At 41.1% G+C, this 15,462-nt stretch overlaps 1 long non-coding RNA gene across 1 annotated transcript in view; it reads right to left on the reverse strand.

Annotated features, from left to right (window-relative positions):
* Positions 1-9,278: 9,278 nt before the first annotated feature.
* Positions 9,279-15,462, reverse strand: part of LOC122458763 — a 45,032-nt gene continuing 38,848 nt past the window's right edge. Inside the window, exon 3 of the long non-coding RNA XR_006279000.1 lies at positions 9,279-9,456. This is a non-coding gene — a long non-coding RNA (uncharacterized LOC122458763). The remainder of the gene's footprint in view (positions 9,457-15,462) is intronic.

Here is a 15,462-nt window from a genome sequence, read left to right on the forward strand (position 1 = left end):
TGAGAATACAGGAGAGGCAGATAGTCTCCCTACTCTCAATTCCTGTGCCTAGAGCCACAGTGGCCCTCAGCATCCAGAAGGAGTAATTGCAGGAAAAGTCCTGCTTAAACTCGGCATCCCTGGGATGGAGTATGCTCAGTACAGATGGAATATTTGGACAATTTAGCTGCTAAATTCCAACAAGTCTCTACTGAACATGTGTGAATTGAGACTTTTCAAAGACTCATCACTTGACCAAATTTATGGGTAGTTTTTCACAAAAATGGCCAAAGGCACATACCTGACACCAGGGCAATCCCCCTGCCAGTTTCAAATTCCAGCTCCAAAGCATGGAGTTGCTAGAGCTTCTTAGTGAAACAGTTCTAAAAAATTCTTAAATGTAAGCAAAACCATGTATTTTTTTTCCTAATTTTGTTCTCAAAAATGGCAGAGCCATATCTGCTGAAACGTTGCCAAAAAATTCAACCGGAGGCAGACAACTGGCATGGAAACTTGCAGCCTAAATGGTATGTGTTTGGCAAAGTTATAAGCAACTGAAAAGAGAATCCTATAATGAGAAATGTCGGACAACCTTAACCATAGATGGCACCATGAGCTCCACCTCTAATTAATACCTCCTGTTACAGGACTGTCTGTTGCTCAGGATGAGGGTAGCCAGTGCAACAATGCAGTGGCTACATACCACAAAGTAGCCAGTCTGCACAACATTAAGGGGCCCCATTCAAGTCCAAGGCCTTTGATGATGTGAAACAAACCATATAATAAGTGTTCAAAACTAAAACAGCATACCTAATGCAGCACAGAAACAAAAATAAAAAGTCTAACAGCTAAAGGAAATAAAACAGATCAATAACATTTTCCTTTCCACAAAAAGAAAAAGGAGTACTTGTGGCATTTTAGAGACTAACACATTTATTTGAGCATAAGCTCACTTCCTTTCCACAATCCTGCATATGGACAGCCAAGCCAAAGTGAGTGAGCATAGGGAAGACAGAAATGGGAACCTCACTTGTAAACGATTCCTTCCTTTTATCTGGCTTGCTAGCCCAAATGAACCTTGTTGCAGAGATGAAAGTAAGCCGGTATGCCCTACCAGGACCGGTTTTCCCAGAGGGCAATTTAAAGCCCTGGGGTAGTGGCGGTGGGGCTGCGGCAGGGATTTAAAGGGCCCCGGAGCTCCAGCCCCCAATACCCTCCTGGGGCCCTTTAAATCCCCGCCTGAACCTTTAAATCCTGGCCTGAACCCTGCTGCCCGAGCCCTAGGGTAGCGGCGGTGGGGCTGCGGCAGGGATTTAAAGGGCCCCAGGAGGGTAGTGGGGGCTGAAGCTCCGGGGCCCTTTAAATCCCCTGCTATTGCCCTGGGGCCCTTTAAATCCCCGCCTGAACCTTTAAATCCCGGCCTGAACCCTGCTGCCCGAGCCCTAGGGTAGCGGCGGTGGGGCTGCGGCAGGCATTTAAAAGGCCAGGGCGGTAGTGGTGGCTCTGGTGGGGATTTAAAGGGCCCCAGAGCTCCAGCCCCCACTACCCTCCCGGGGCCCTTTAAATCCCCACTTGAGCCCTGCTGCCGAAGCCCTGGGGTAGCAGCGGCGGGGCTCCGGAGGGGATTTAAAGGGCTGGGGCGGTAGCAGCGGCTGGAGCCCCAAGCCCTTTAAATCCCTGCCTGAGCCCTGCTGCCCGAGCCCTGGGTAGCAGTGGTGGGGCTCCGGCAGGCATTTAAAGGGCCAGGGCGGTACCGGTGGCTGAAGCCCTGGGCCCTTTAAATCGCCCCCGAGCCCCGGGGCTCCCAGCCGCCACTGCAGCTGGTAGCTCAGGGGTGATTTAAAGGGCCCTGGGCTCCCAGCCGCCACTACCACAGCTGGAGCCCTGGCCCTTTAAATCAAGATTTAAAGGGCCCGGGGATTTGAGGCCACGCCTCTTCCGGTTGAGGCCACGCCCCCTGCTCAGGACTCCTGTGTACTAGCAAGTCCTCTAACTTACTTTCACCCCTGCCTTGTTGTGACCATAAAACAGCCTCCTGTCGCCTTGGCAAGTGGTTGCTAGATATATCCCTATGTGATCGCTAGCACTCACTCCCAAACACATCTTCCAGTGGTTGCTGTTGGTTGGGTAGCCACACAACAATCTCTCCTTCACAGGAGGACCATGCAGTTGTCCATGCTATGTGTGACACATAAAGAACATGACTGCTATATGCACATTTCTCTGCCCCCTAACCATGTCCCCGCCCTTTTTCACAGTGCTGACACTGACAGCTGACTTCTCTCAACATCAGCCTTATATCTGTCTTTGAACTACATGTGTAAATTAATGTTCCACCCCAGTGCGTTTATTCAATAAATTAGAATGTAATACAGGGTCACAAAGTTCTAAAAAAATTCTAGAGGCTTTGAAAGTCTGTGTAATATATTTTTGCACTTAGCAGGACTATAAAAAAATACATTCGTTAATAATTATTTTATTTTTCCCAGTAGTAATTGGGGGAAGCACAAACAATTAAGTATTTTTATAGAAATTCAAACCAAAAGATTCAACTTCTTAGGGTTTCTCCTGCCCTCACTCCCTTCCCGCCCCCCTCCCCACCCCCCAGCTCCTTTTTAAACCAGAAAAATATTTTTTGGCACTCATTTATGGTTTTCAACGTTGTCCTGACAACTGTTCTTAAAAAGCACACAGTGTTTGTAATTAAAAGCATCCCTTTTACTAATAAAATATGGTAACACTATTTTTCTGTACTAGGGAACTGCTAGGTAATAGGAATTTGCATGACAACGTTCTATTATGCTGGCACATGCAAAATTTAGGAACAATCATTCTTTCTAGTTTGACAACACTTAAGAGAAACACTGCTTCTGCCTTCCTCTAGGCTAGGATACTTTAGGTCTCACACAAGATGAGCACTTTTCAGAGTAGCAGCCGTGTTAGTCTGTATTCGCAAAAAGAAAAGGAGTACTTGTGGCACCTTAGAGACTAACAAATTTATTAGAGCATAAGCTTTCGTGAGCTACAGCTCACTTCATCGGATGCATTTGGTGGAGAAAACCTTTTTTGCATCCGATGAAGTGAGCTGTAGCTCACGAAAGCTTATGCTCTAATAAATTTGTTAGTCTCTAAGGTGCCACAAGTACTCCTTTTCTTTTTAAGATGAGCACTATCATTCAGCCGTGTCAATTGGAAAACAGGTATTTAATATTGGGTTCTCTTAAACAGAGACATTTGGGTAGCAGCTTTAGTATTGAACAAAAGGTCACTGGGGCCTTGACTACAGGTTTCAGACATATTTCACTAGAGATGCCTCTACCAGGAAGTTGCCATAGCATTTTGAATCCTCATTTATATATCTAAATGTCTATTAGCCTATCAAATAATTTACAAAAGTCCCGAATCCCATACCCATATATCTGATTGAAAACACCTAACCTGGGTGCCTAAGGATAGGCTTGTAAACCATTAACTAGTAGTGACTTAATTTTCACAGATGCTGAACACGAGCAGCTCCTATTGACTCCAAAAAATGGTGGGGGCTCAGCCTCAACTGAGAATCAGGCCACATTTGTTTAAGTACCTAAATATGGATTTAAGTGTCTAATTTTAGGCATTCAAGTTTCAAAATGCCTTTTCACCCTATACTTACCTTAAAACATGATAAAAGGAAATTTCCCTATGCTCATTTCATGTAAGATATTCCATATTACACTGCACTGTACCTTCAATCTAGATTTCACAGTAAAATATAAATAAAAATATTATCACTTTAGTGCTAAGCATAGAATGAGAGGTCAGGAGGGTTAAGTTCTAGTGTCAGCTCTTCTGTAAACTTGCTTTGTGAATGCCGGTAAACCACTTACTCTCCCTGTTCCACCGTTTCCCCATATGCAAAATGATTGTTACAAGACTTAATTAATATTTGCAATGTTTATTAAGTGCTCTGAGATCCTCTCATTCAGGTTACACAGAGCTACAAAATATTACCAAGGTTACTTTGATTGTAAGCTTTTTGGAGCAGAGATTACCTTTCTGTTCTGTGTTTGCACAGCACTTAGCACAATGGGGCTGGGTCCATGACTGAGGTGCTTAGGCACTATCACAATACAAATAATAATAATTCAGAAATATTTCGAACAACGTACATTACCAACATTCACTTAATCAGGAAGGCTCTCTGACTAGCCCTGGTGGATTAGATATTCTAAAAGAATCCTGAATTATTACAAAAGTTATAGATGAATACTTTTGTACCAGATATAATGACAAACACAGGGTAAAATTCCTCATGCCGCTCAGCTAGTGAACTTTTCAGACCTGGCCTGCAGCATCCTATAATATTAGGGCCAAATTTTGGCCTGGATGAAAGTTTTGGGCTTCCCTTGAATACAGATGGACACCTATACCAAAAGTGTGTGGTTATTTCAAGAAGAGAGCAGAGATGAACTCCTTTTCACTTGTGACCGAATTCTGAAGTTGAACTTAGGTCTCCATTTTTAAAAGTCAATGTACTAAACTTCCCATCCTTAGTCACTGCAGCTGTTCTCAATTATAAATTTAGATAATGCACTTCCATCTTCCTCAGCTGTTTATCTGCTGCTCCTTCTTTAAAGTGTACTTCTACTGTGGCAAGTAACTATATAAAAAGAGCACCCTGTAACTCGATAGACATGATTCCTTGTCTGTATTTGGAGTCATATTGGCTTATTTTACTGACTAAAATGCTGACTACTATGAGCACTGCACAGCTAATACAGCTATGGGAAACAGAACTAGATTCTCTTCTGCCTTATCCACTGTCAGTAGAATTGTTAGGTAATTGCTGATGACATGTAAACAAGAAAAATCCCAGTTCGATTTCAAGATTCCAGGTTGAGTTGGCAGGACTAGCGATAAGAAAAATAACTTTTTACTTGTCATTTGAGTAGATTTGATCTGGAAGTCATTAAGAGAGAGTCCAACAATGCCATTTGTATAAAATCATTTTTCAGAGTCGAATAACACATTTGAAAGCGTCCGTCAGTCCTCTGTGTTCAACAACACATGGATACCCACCCTGAAGTTCTGCAGATGTTGTTGCTTTGGTGTTCTTTTGTGCAATGTACAGTCTGGGGCATAAGAGCAGCTTTCCCTTGCATGGATACATTATCTGGAAGATTAAAGTGCTTGGCTGCTCACTGACAGCTGATAGTGCTCCATACAACTGAAATGAAGGTAAATTTTATTATATTTTGATTTCATAGTCTCTATGTTCTGAATCTAGCATTGCCTGAGGTACCCGCCTGCCAGAAGCGCCACTAGTGTTTTAGTAAAATAGCATAAAATTATTGAAATAAGAGATGGAAAAGACCTATAAAATCATCCTGGCCACTGCCTGGCAATGCAGATTATTCCTTATACACAAACCCCTGGTTAAAAGAAAAGGAGGACTTGTGGCTCCTTAGAAACAAACACATTTATTTGAGCATAAGCCTTCGTGAGCTACAGCTCACTTCATCGGTTGCATCTGATGAAGTGAGCTGTAGCTCACGAAAGCTTATGCTCAAATAAATTTGTTAGTCTCTAAGGTGCCACGAGTCCTCCTTTTCTTTTTGCGGATACAGACTAACACGGCTGCTACTCTGGTGTTCATGACTCAGAGGTATCAGAGGTAGAAGCGAAACTGAAACAGCTTAATGGGACTAAATCAGGGGGCCCAGATAATCTTCATCCAAGAATATTAAAGGAATTGGCACCTGAAATTGCAAGCCCATTAGCAAGAATTTTTAATGTATCTGTAAACTCAGGAATAGTACCGAATGATTGGAGAATTGCTAATATAGTTCCTATTTTTAAGAAAGGAAAAAAAAAGTGATCCGGGTAACTACAGGCCAGTTAGTTTGACATCTGTAGTATGCAAGGTCCTGGAAAAAATTTTGAAGGAGAAATTAGTTAAGGACATTGAAGTCAATGGTAAATGGGACAAAATACAACATGGTTTTACAAAAGGTAGATCGTGCCAAACCAACCTAATCTCCTTTTTTGAAAAAGTAACAGATTTTTTAGATAAAGGAAATGCAGTGGATCTAATTTACCTAGATTTCAGTAAGGCATTTGATACCGTGCCACATGGGGAATTATTAGTTAAATTGGAGAAGATGGGGATCAATATGAACATCAAAAGGTGGATAAGGAATTGGTTAAAGGGGAGACTGCAACGGGTCCTAGTGAAAGGAGAACTGTCAGGCTGGAGGGAGGTTACCAGTGGAGTTCCTCAGGGATCGGTTTTGGGACCAATCTTATTTAATCTTTTTTATTACTGACCTTGGCACAAAAAGTGGGAGTGTGCTCATAAAGTTTGCAGATGATACAAAGCTGGGAGGTATTGCCAATTCGGAGAAGGATTGGGATATTATACAGGAGGATCTGGATTACCTTGTAAACTGGAGTAATAGTAATAGGATGAAATTTAATAGTGAGAAGTGTAAGGTTATGCATTTAGGGATTAATAACAAGAATTTTAGCTATAAGTTGGGGACGCATCAATTAGAAGTAACGGAAGAGGAGAAGGACCTTGGAGTATTGGTTGATCATAGGATGACTATGAGCTGCCAATGTGATATGGCTGTGAAAAAAGCTAATGTGGTTTTGGGATGCAACAGGAGAGGCATTTCCAGTAGGGATAAGGAGGTTTTAGTACCGTTATACAAGGCACTGGTGAGACCTCACCTAGAATACTGTGTGCAGTTCTGGTCTCCCATGTTTAAAAAGGATGAATTCAAACTGGAGCAGGTACAGAGAAGGGCTACTAGGATGATCCGAGGAATGGAAAACTTGTCTTATGAAAGGAGACTTAAGGAGCTTGGCTTGTTTAGCCTAACTAAAAGAAGGTTGAGGGGAGATATGATTGCTCTCTATAAATATATCAGAGGGATAAATACAGGAGAGGGAGAGGAATTATTTAACCTCAGCACCAATGTGGACACAAGAACAAATGGGTATAAACTGGCCACCAGGAAGTTTAGACTTGAAATCAGACGAAGGTTTTTAACCATCAGAGGAGTGAAGTTTTGGAATAGCCTTCCAAGGGAAGCAGTGGGGGCAAAAGATCTATCTGGCTTTAAGATTCTACTCGATAAGTTTATGGAGGAGATGGTATGATGGGATAAGGTGATTTTTGGTAAGTAATTGATCTTTAAATATTCAGGGTAAATAGGCCAAATCCCCTGAGATGGGATATTAGATGGATGGGATCTGATTTACTATAGAAAATTCTTTCCTGGGTATCTGGCTGGTGAATCTTGCCCATATGCTCAGGGTTTAGCTGATTACCATATTTGGGGTTGGGAAGGAATTTTCCTCCAGGGCAGATTGGAGAGGCCCTGGAGGTTTTTTGCCTTCCTCTGTAGCATGGGGCATGGTTGACTTGAGGGAGGCTTCTCTGCTCCTTGAAGTCTTTGAACCATGATTTAAGGACTTCAATAGCTCAGACATGGGTGAGGTTTTTCATAGGAGTGGGTGGGTGAGATTCTGTGGCCTGCGCTGTGCAGGAGGTCGGACTAGATGATCAGAATGGTCCCTTCTGACCTTAGTATCTATGAATCTATGACTCTGAGGTTCTACTGTATTGTGTTGGTTGCTGATTTAAATCCTGCCACAGACATATGGCTCACAAATTAACACTTCTTGCAATAAAAGAAGAATTATATATTCTCAGAGTGAAGTGATGGACAAAATACTGTGTCGTAATGAAGAGGTTTAGATTTGTTACCATACAGTGCATGTAACATATGTCCCTGGAGCAGCTTACTTTTCTGCTCTGTCTAGTTTGGATTGCACCATAATTGACTTGGGCGGGTATGCAATGTTTTGTGCTTCTCAGCTGCAGACACCAAACCTTGGGGCAGGGGGCTAGGAAACACAATACATATCTTGCTATCCGGTGTTGTGTAAAACTGGATTGACAGAACAAACAGTTTTAATGTCTGACTTTCAGAAAGGGTGGAAGAAGAGATTTACTGTAACAAATTGATAGCTATGGCATAAGCAATGAAAGTTTCTGGTTTTTAGGACCAAATGGCTTGCAGGTTTCCTTAAAGAGATAATGGATATCTTTCATTTGAGAAATGAAAAATAAATCTATTTATCTGCTTTAAATTGTAACAATCACAATCCTGTATTTCCCATTTTCTATTTGTACAGTATTTGGAGGCAAGTAGTTAAGGCATTGCGATGTCATATGCTTGTTACAATTCCCCACACAAAAAAACACATATGGCTATGAATTTGGCCCCACGTATCTCTTACCAATTTAAAATTTGTATTACTGTAGTATCGAGGCTCTACCTTAAGAAATTAACAAACCTATGTATCCTAATAGTTAATAATAAAACAAATATTTTTCACTGATAATACTTATAACCAACTGCAAAAAGTTGGGCAACGTACTGTCAGCATGCAACTAGCATGCCAGCTTCTATCATCACCGTGTAATACCACAGAGAAGGTGGATAGCTGATGATCGTATATAAGGAGCATTTGCAGTCTTAGGCAAAGCCTGCCTCTGTGGCTATGTAATAAAGGGAATTCATATTGATTCCTGGATTAACTCTGCTGAAGTCCATGGTACCCCAGGAATTAATTTGGGCAAATGAGAGACTACGTAAAGCAGGTTACCCAGTTAACAATCGATGATGACAACAATATCACCCAAATACATGAAAAGGGCTCAGAGAAATGAATTAATTTCCTATCTGTTAAAGACAATTTTTTTTTAATTTTCCTACTATAACCATAAATATGCAAGTCAAATGCCACCTATTATTGGAGTTAATGAATGGGTTAATGCAAGGTGATATGGTGTGGTTTTGTTGTGGATAAAGCACGTAGAGTGTTAGAACCTGTTGTTGTGATCAGACCTGCAGAGAACTCGATGTCTGTCCTGTTGAGAAAGGCCTGTGACAAATCTGCTACTAATATGTTATTACTCTGTTAAATTCATTATATTTGCTGATATCAAGTTATATGCTTATGGTCAGCCTGGATTCACAGCAGTCATGCACATGCCACTGCCACAGTCATGCACATCCCACCATCATGTAGGAGGAGGAGACTTGAGTTTGGGAACATCTTCAGGACTCCCGCTCTCAAAATTTGATATATAGGAGAGCTAACAACATTGCTGCTCCTCGAGCTAAGTGAAATTCAGAATTTCCATCCTGTGGGAAATTCCAATATTTCAGCATTTGTTTTTGTCCAAAATTCGGAGTTGGTTCAACATTAAATTGTATTACTGTAATGTGGTGCATTACCTCTTGAGAGTTGTAGTTTGGGAATCTGATGCCCACATTCTCGCCTGTGGGCAGAGCCCCCTGGCCCTACTATACCTCCCATGATGCATCCGTAGCCACGAGACCCCCATGAGGCACTGTACAGGTTGATCAGAGGCGTGTTGGCATTGCGTCTAGGAAGATGCAGTTCTCCAGGGAGCCCAGTCTGTAGGAAAGAATGGAGGCCAGAATTATAACTCCCATGAGGGAATGTGACATCACAGGGAAATACAGTTTAATGTTGAACTGACTTGAAACTACACGTTTCAGGTCAGTTCAACAAAATGAAATATCCCGATTCAGGTCAAATCACCCCAAAATGAAATACTTAATTTAGATTTTCCCCAACATCAAAATCAAATCTTTTTGGCAAAATTTAAGTTTTCCTGTGGATTTTGCAGAAACAATTGGAAAGTCATTCTGACAAACATTCTTGACCTGCTCTAGCTCCTACAACTACACTTGCAGGAAAAATCCATGGAAGAATATTGGTGATTGCGATCTTGATGAAGGCTGTAGGGTGTGTCTCCACTACCTCTTTTTGGGAAATCTCCACTGGTGATAGCGCAAATGAAAGGGAGCACAAAAAGGGGCCAGGAGTCCTCCTTTCCAGACACTGAACAAATGGTGCCCATCGGTAGAGAGATAAGAGGTTAGAAGTGAAGGAAAAATGCTGCTAGAATAAGGAGGTAAACTCATAGGTGACTCCTCAAAAATTACTGTTAAATATGCGGATCCAGGATCATTTTAAGTTTCCCTTTTCTGCAGCACATTGAGGGTTGCCCTGGTGCTGAGAAGTAAGAATTTTACTTAAACCTTATCAACAATCAGAAAAAGTGATCGTCCACTATTCAGGTGGATCCTTTCCTCAAAAAAGACATATGCTATTATCCCCATGGCAATAAGTGGTCCAATTATCAGTGTAGTTTGTATTGGCCCTTACTCCTGAGAAATCCAGAGAAATACCCATGAGGAAATCAAATGCATAAGAAAGGAACCTTCCTAAGGCTTAATGGCTTGGTAACATTCTCTCTTACAAATTAAGATTTTATAATCATTTGTGAGTGTTGCAGTGTAGCAGTCTTGATTCTCCTACTAGGAGCACAGGGTGGGGGTGGGGAAGGTACTTATGCTCAAGATCCCATTATCTGATCCATACTGGGAAGACTAAACTCAAGTATCAGAGTAGCAGCCGGGTTAGTCTGTAGTCTGTAGTCGCAAAAAGAAAAGGAGTACTTGTGGCACCTTAGAGACTAACAAATTTATTTGAGCATAAGCTTTCGTGAGCTACAGCTCACTTCATCGGATGCATTTAGTTCTTTCCACAGCTTCCTACTACTGAATGGAGATGCTACTGTGAAGCTGTTTAGCCTGTTTATATTTGATGTGTATTCTCATGCTCTTGCAACACCTGTCATACAGTGAATGAACCCAGACTTGTAAAACACAGTGACTCATTGTTCATCATTTAAGAAATAGTCTCGCCAGTTCAGAAATTCAAGGTAGCACTGTATTTTTGGAAAAGTGAACGTATTCCCTATTTTTTCTGCTTTATGATATTTATATTGCAGGTGAGTTTGAGCCACAAAGTCTGTCTTATGGTTCTGTCTCCAAAAGTTTGGTGTGTATAGTCTGAATTAATTTTTAAGTTATATAGGCATTGTGTGCACATGTGAACCTGTGTGTATTATCAAAGTGTCAGCAGAGGTTGCATTCAGATTATCACAAAAACTAACATCCCTCCGTCTCTCTCATTCTAATGACTGACTTCAATCTCCAAATGTGGCACAATAACATTTCATGGGTCAGTTGCATTTTCTTTGCGCCTTTTTTGATTAAAATATTTCCTGGCTATTGCAAAGGAAACATTTTAAAAGGCTTCTTTTTTGAAAATTTGTCAGTTTCCTCACATACTTGTGGACTTCTATGTCAAAAACTCAGTCCCCCAAACTCCGTACTTCACATGCACATTGTGATATCATCTCAGATATAAGCCACTTTTGTCATTTTATTGCATTTAGTTAGAAGAACTGGTTGAACTATGCAAAGCTTAGCTGATGGAACTGCTCAGACTCACCAACTACTGCCATTTTCTGAAAGTGCCAACCTACTTCCCGGTCTCACCAGCTCTGCTCAACACAAGGAGCCTACGGAACCAGGAAGACAGGCTGCAGAGTGTGGACTCTGGAGGATCTCTTAAGTCCTGCTGAGGATTGTGGGATGAGCAGGTATATGGATGGGGCAGTTCTGTAATCTATTGCTTATCTTCTTTACTCATTGTAGTATGGTGTATGTGGCACCAAAGACATAGCATAAAAATACACAGCAAACTTTGAAGATCTTTAAAACTTAACTCTTCCTCCTGATTCATTACATTAACAAAATCAGGAAATCTCATTAGTCAATTAAAAGGCAGAGCTTTTTCTTACTGTAGGAGTTCCTGTATTAGTTTTGGTACAGATCCAACAGGTTAAGGAATAGAATATGGGCCTAGTATAAATTGGATCCACTCCAGCATCAGCTCTGTCAATGCTGAATAACATGCAGTATCCCAGACAAAGAATCCTTGCAAGGCAATGACTGTAGTTCTTTTGACTCCATCCACACTGAATTTTCTGTTTAAACTCATTTCTCAAAGAAAGTACTAATAGTTGAAAAATCTAATGTAGATGGGGGCCTTAAATAATAGGTTATGACACAGTAAACCAAGGAGACTATGCTTACAGGAGGTGACATGTTTATAGTTAGACCAATTACTCCCACAGGAGTGCCTGATCATTCTGGAAATGTAACCAACAGGGGGAAAAAAGGTATGTTGTGTAAGACTATGATTGTATGTCTATGCAGCAATTAAACACCTGTGGCTGGCCTGTGTCAGCTGACTCAGGCTCATGGGGCTCAGGCTGTGAGGTGGTAAAACTGCTGTGTAGACGTTAAGGCTGGAGCCCAAACGTCTACACTGCAATTTTACGGCCCAGTAGCCCAATTCAGCTGACATGGAGCAATTTTCAGGTGTTTAATAGCAGTATAGATGGATCTAAATGACATGTTAGATGGGTTCATTGAGAAGTGCTTTCAGATGCAAAGAGCTATAGGAATCTACAAACCAAACATTCTCTACCTCTACTTCTAATTCTGTATTCTTCTGTGTCTCTGATGAAAGTTCAGTTCTGAGTAGAGTAAGAAAACTCTATTGATAAATCTATTGCATCTTTTGAAGCATGATGCTCTTGAATTTTCAGACTAAGGCAGTTCTGCTCAAACTCTAAAGCTCCCCTTCACAAGTCAGCTCTTTCTAATCTTAGACAAGCAGATTGTTTAGAGCAGTGGTTCTCAACCAGGGGTATCAGAGTAGCAACCGTGTTAGTCCGTATCCGCAAAAAGAAAAGGAGTACTTGTGGCACCTTAGAGACTGACACATTTATTTGAGCATAAGCTTTTGTGAGCTACAGCTCGCTTCATCGAATGCAACCGATGAAGTGAGCTGTAGCTCACGAAAGCTTATGCTCAAATAAATTTGTTAGTCTCTAAGGTGCCACAAGTACTCCTTTTTCTTTTTGCGAATACACACTAACACGGCTGCTACTCTGAAACCTGTCAAATAAATGTGTTTGTCTCCAAGGTGCCACAAGTCGTCCTTTTTTTTTTTTTTTTTTTTTTTAAAACCAGGGGTTTGTGTACCCCTGGAGGTACACAGAGGTCTTCCAGGGACATATCAACTCATCTAGAAATTTGCCTAGTTTTACAACGGGCTACAGAAAAAGCATTAGCGAAGTCAGTACAAACTAAAATTTCATTTAGACAATGAATTGTTTATATTGCTCTATATACTATACACTGAAATGTAAGTATAATATTTATATTCCAATTGATTTATTTTATAATTATACGGTAAAAATGAGAAAGCAAGCAATTTTTCAGTAACCGTGTGCTTTGACACCTTTGTATTCTTATGTCTGATTTTGTACGCAAGTAGTTTTTAAATGAGGTGAAACCTGGGGTTACACAAGACAAATCAGACTCCTGAAAGGGATACAGTCATCTGGAAAAGTTGAGAACCACTGGTTTAGAGCACTATCTGGGTCTCTAGGTTAGGTTTTGTTTGTTTTTTGTTTTACAGGATTCCTAGGCATCTTAGATATATGGTTTCCCTTCTCCACTTAGCTCTAAACAGCACTTATGCCAACAGAGTTATTAACCTCTTCTCTGAGGATCTAAACAGGGTTAAACAGCACTGTGGTAAACATGTCTGTGCCAGGTCTACACAAAAACACTCCAGCTGTTGCTAGCCCAGGTGGAGTTGCACTGGTGTTTTAGTAAAAGTAGGAGAATTCCCTAAAATCCCCAGTGTGAAGGCAACTCTAGAAGAATGGTCATTTTTACACTGAGGAAAAATGATATCCCAGACCCTATTCAGACTCTTCTTTTACCAGATTTACTATGGAGCAAGATTGGAGTGAGTGCTCCTTTGGCATGTTCACCAACAGGAAGCAGCATAAAAGGAAGAATTCTTATTAATAAAATGCCACTTATTGTGTTTTTCACATAAAAATACAAGAGAAAACTCTTCACCTAATTAGTCTATACGTGCAATACCCCGTAGTTGGACAATTGATGTGGCAATCCCAATCCTATCTACATACCAGCTCTTTCTCCAGCTACATAGGCTGAAATCCTCGCCCCACTGAAGCCAGGATTACATCCATTGTGTTTACATGCAGACAGGAGCCCTGAGGCCTCACTTGCCATCAGCCCAATCTCTTAAGAGCCACATCACTGGTAGAGCTCACCAGTGCTCGGGGCAATCCCCCAATTCACTTACTCCCCACCCCTTGCCTTCAGTGCCCATTTCATTTATCAATTTTTAAGTTCTACTGATCATGTTATACATTAATCAATAGGGTTTTTTAATCCAGTTTTTTAACTGTGTCATTTGCACTGAGTGATAACAGGTTAATTCTGCTCCCACTGAAATCCATGCAAGTTTTTCTCCTACCTTCAATGGGAGAACTAGTGAACACTACATGTTTGAAAGTGGGTTCCTATAGATTGCAGAAGGTTTTTACCATTATCTTCTTTTATATGCCATACTTAGTTCGTTGTCTAGATTATGCTACATGACATACCTTTCATAGAAATAATTTTCCTGGGCTATTTGTCTACTATATACTGAGTAATACACAGCATTGCTACATACTCCATGTTTCTAGGCCTATTGAAAAAAGTATGATTATTTGCTGTAGAAAAATAGTTCATGACCATCTAACAGAAAAGTATCATAATGCATATAGAAAGGTATTCAGAACATCAAACATTGAAACATTACTCCATCAGCTGTACAGCAGAAAAAAAACAAAACAAAAATTACCTGCCCTTAATTTTTTTTTAGATTCTCTTCCCTTCACCCATTTCTTTCCCCCCTTGTCTCTCAGTCCCTCTCTCATCTTCTGTTACCATACAACATATACTTTTCTTTTATATCTACAGTAGTTTTCTTTTACTTCTTAATGCTATTTTCTCTGGTGTTAATGTAAATCACATCTCTTTCCCCTCTAATTTTCCTCCCAGTGTATCTCTTTTCCCACCAGCTTTTCGGGCGGGGGGGCGCTACTAATTTTCTCTTTCAGTAGGTCTTCCAAGTTTCTATTAGTAGTTGTAGTATCTTATTATAGACAGCATTACTGAAGGGCGTAGCCTTTTACAGACAGGTAAGGACAGTGTTCGTGCCCCAAGGAGTTTACATGCAAGTTTTAAGGACTTCAATAGCTCAGACATGGGTGAGGTTTTTCATAGGAGTGGGTGGGTGAGATTTTGTGGCCTGTGCTGTGCAGGAGGTCGGACTAGATGATCAGAATGGTCCCTTCTGACCTTAGTATTTATGAATCTATGTTAGACACATCACACAGGGTATGCCGACACTGCAACCAAAGGTGAGATTGCAGTTCTGGTAGGCATATCCACACTAGCTTTAATTTAGCTACCACAGCAGTGCAGTGCAGTGAAGAAGCAATGGCACAGACCTCAGCATGGGCTAACAAAGATAGCATGTAACTAGGGTTCTGTGCTGAAGCCTGTGCCAGTGCTGCTGTGTCTTCACTGCCATTTTTAGCAACTAGATTAAAGCTAGCGTGGGTATGCCTACCTGAGCTGCAATCACACCTGCGAATGCAGT

The sequence above is a fragment of the Dermochelys coriacea genome, chromosome 2 (assembly GCF_009764565.3).
Source record: "Dermochelys coriacea isolate rDerCor1 chromosome 2, rDerCor1.pri.v4, whole genome shotgun sequence".
In the NCBI taxonomy this organism is placed as follows: domain Eukaryota; kingdom Metazoa; phylum Chordata; order Testudines; family Dermochelyidae; genus Dermochelys; species Dermochelys coriacea.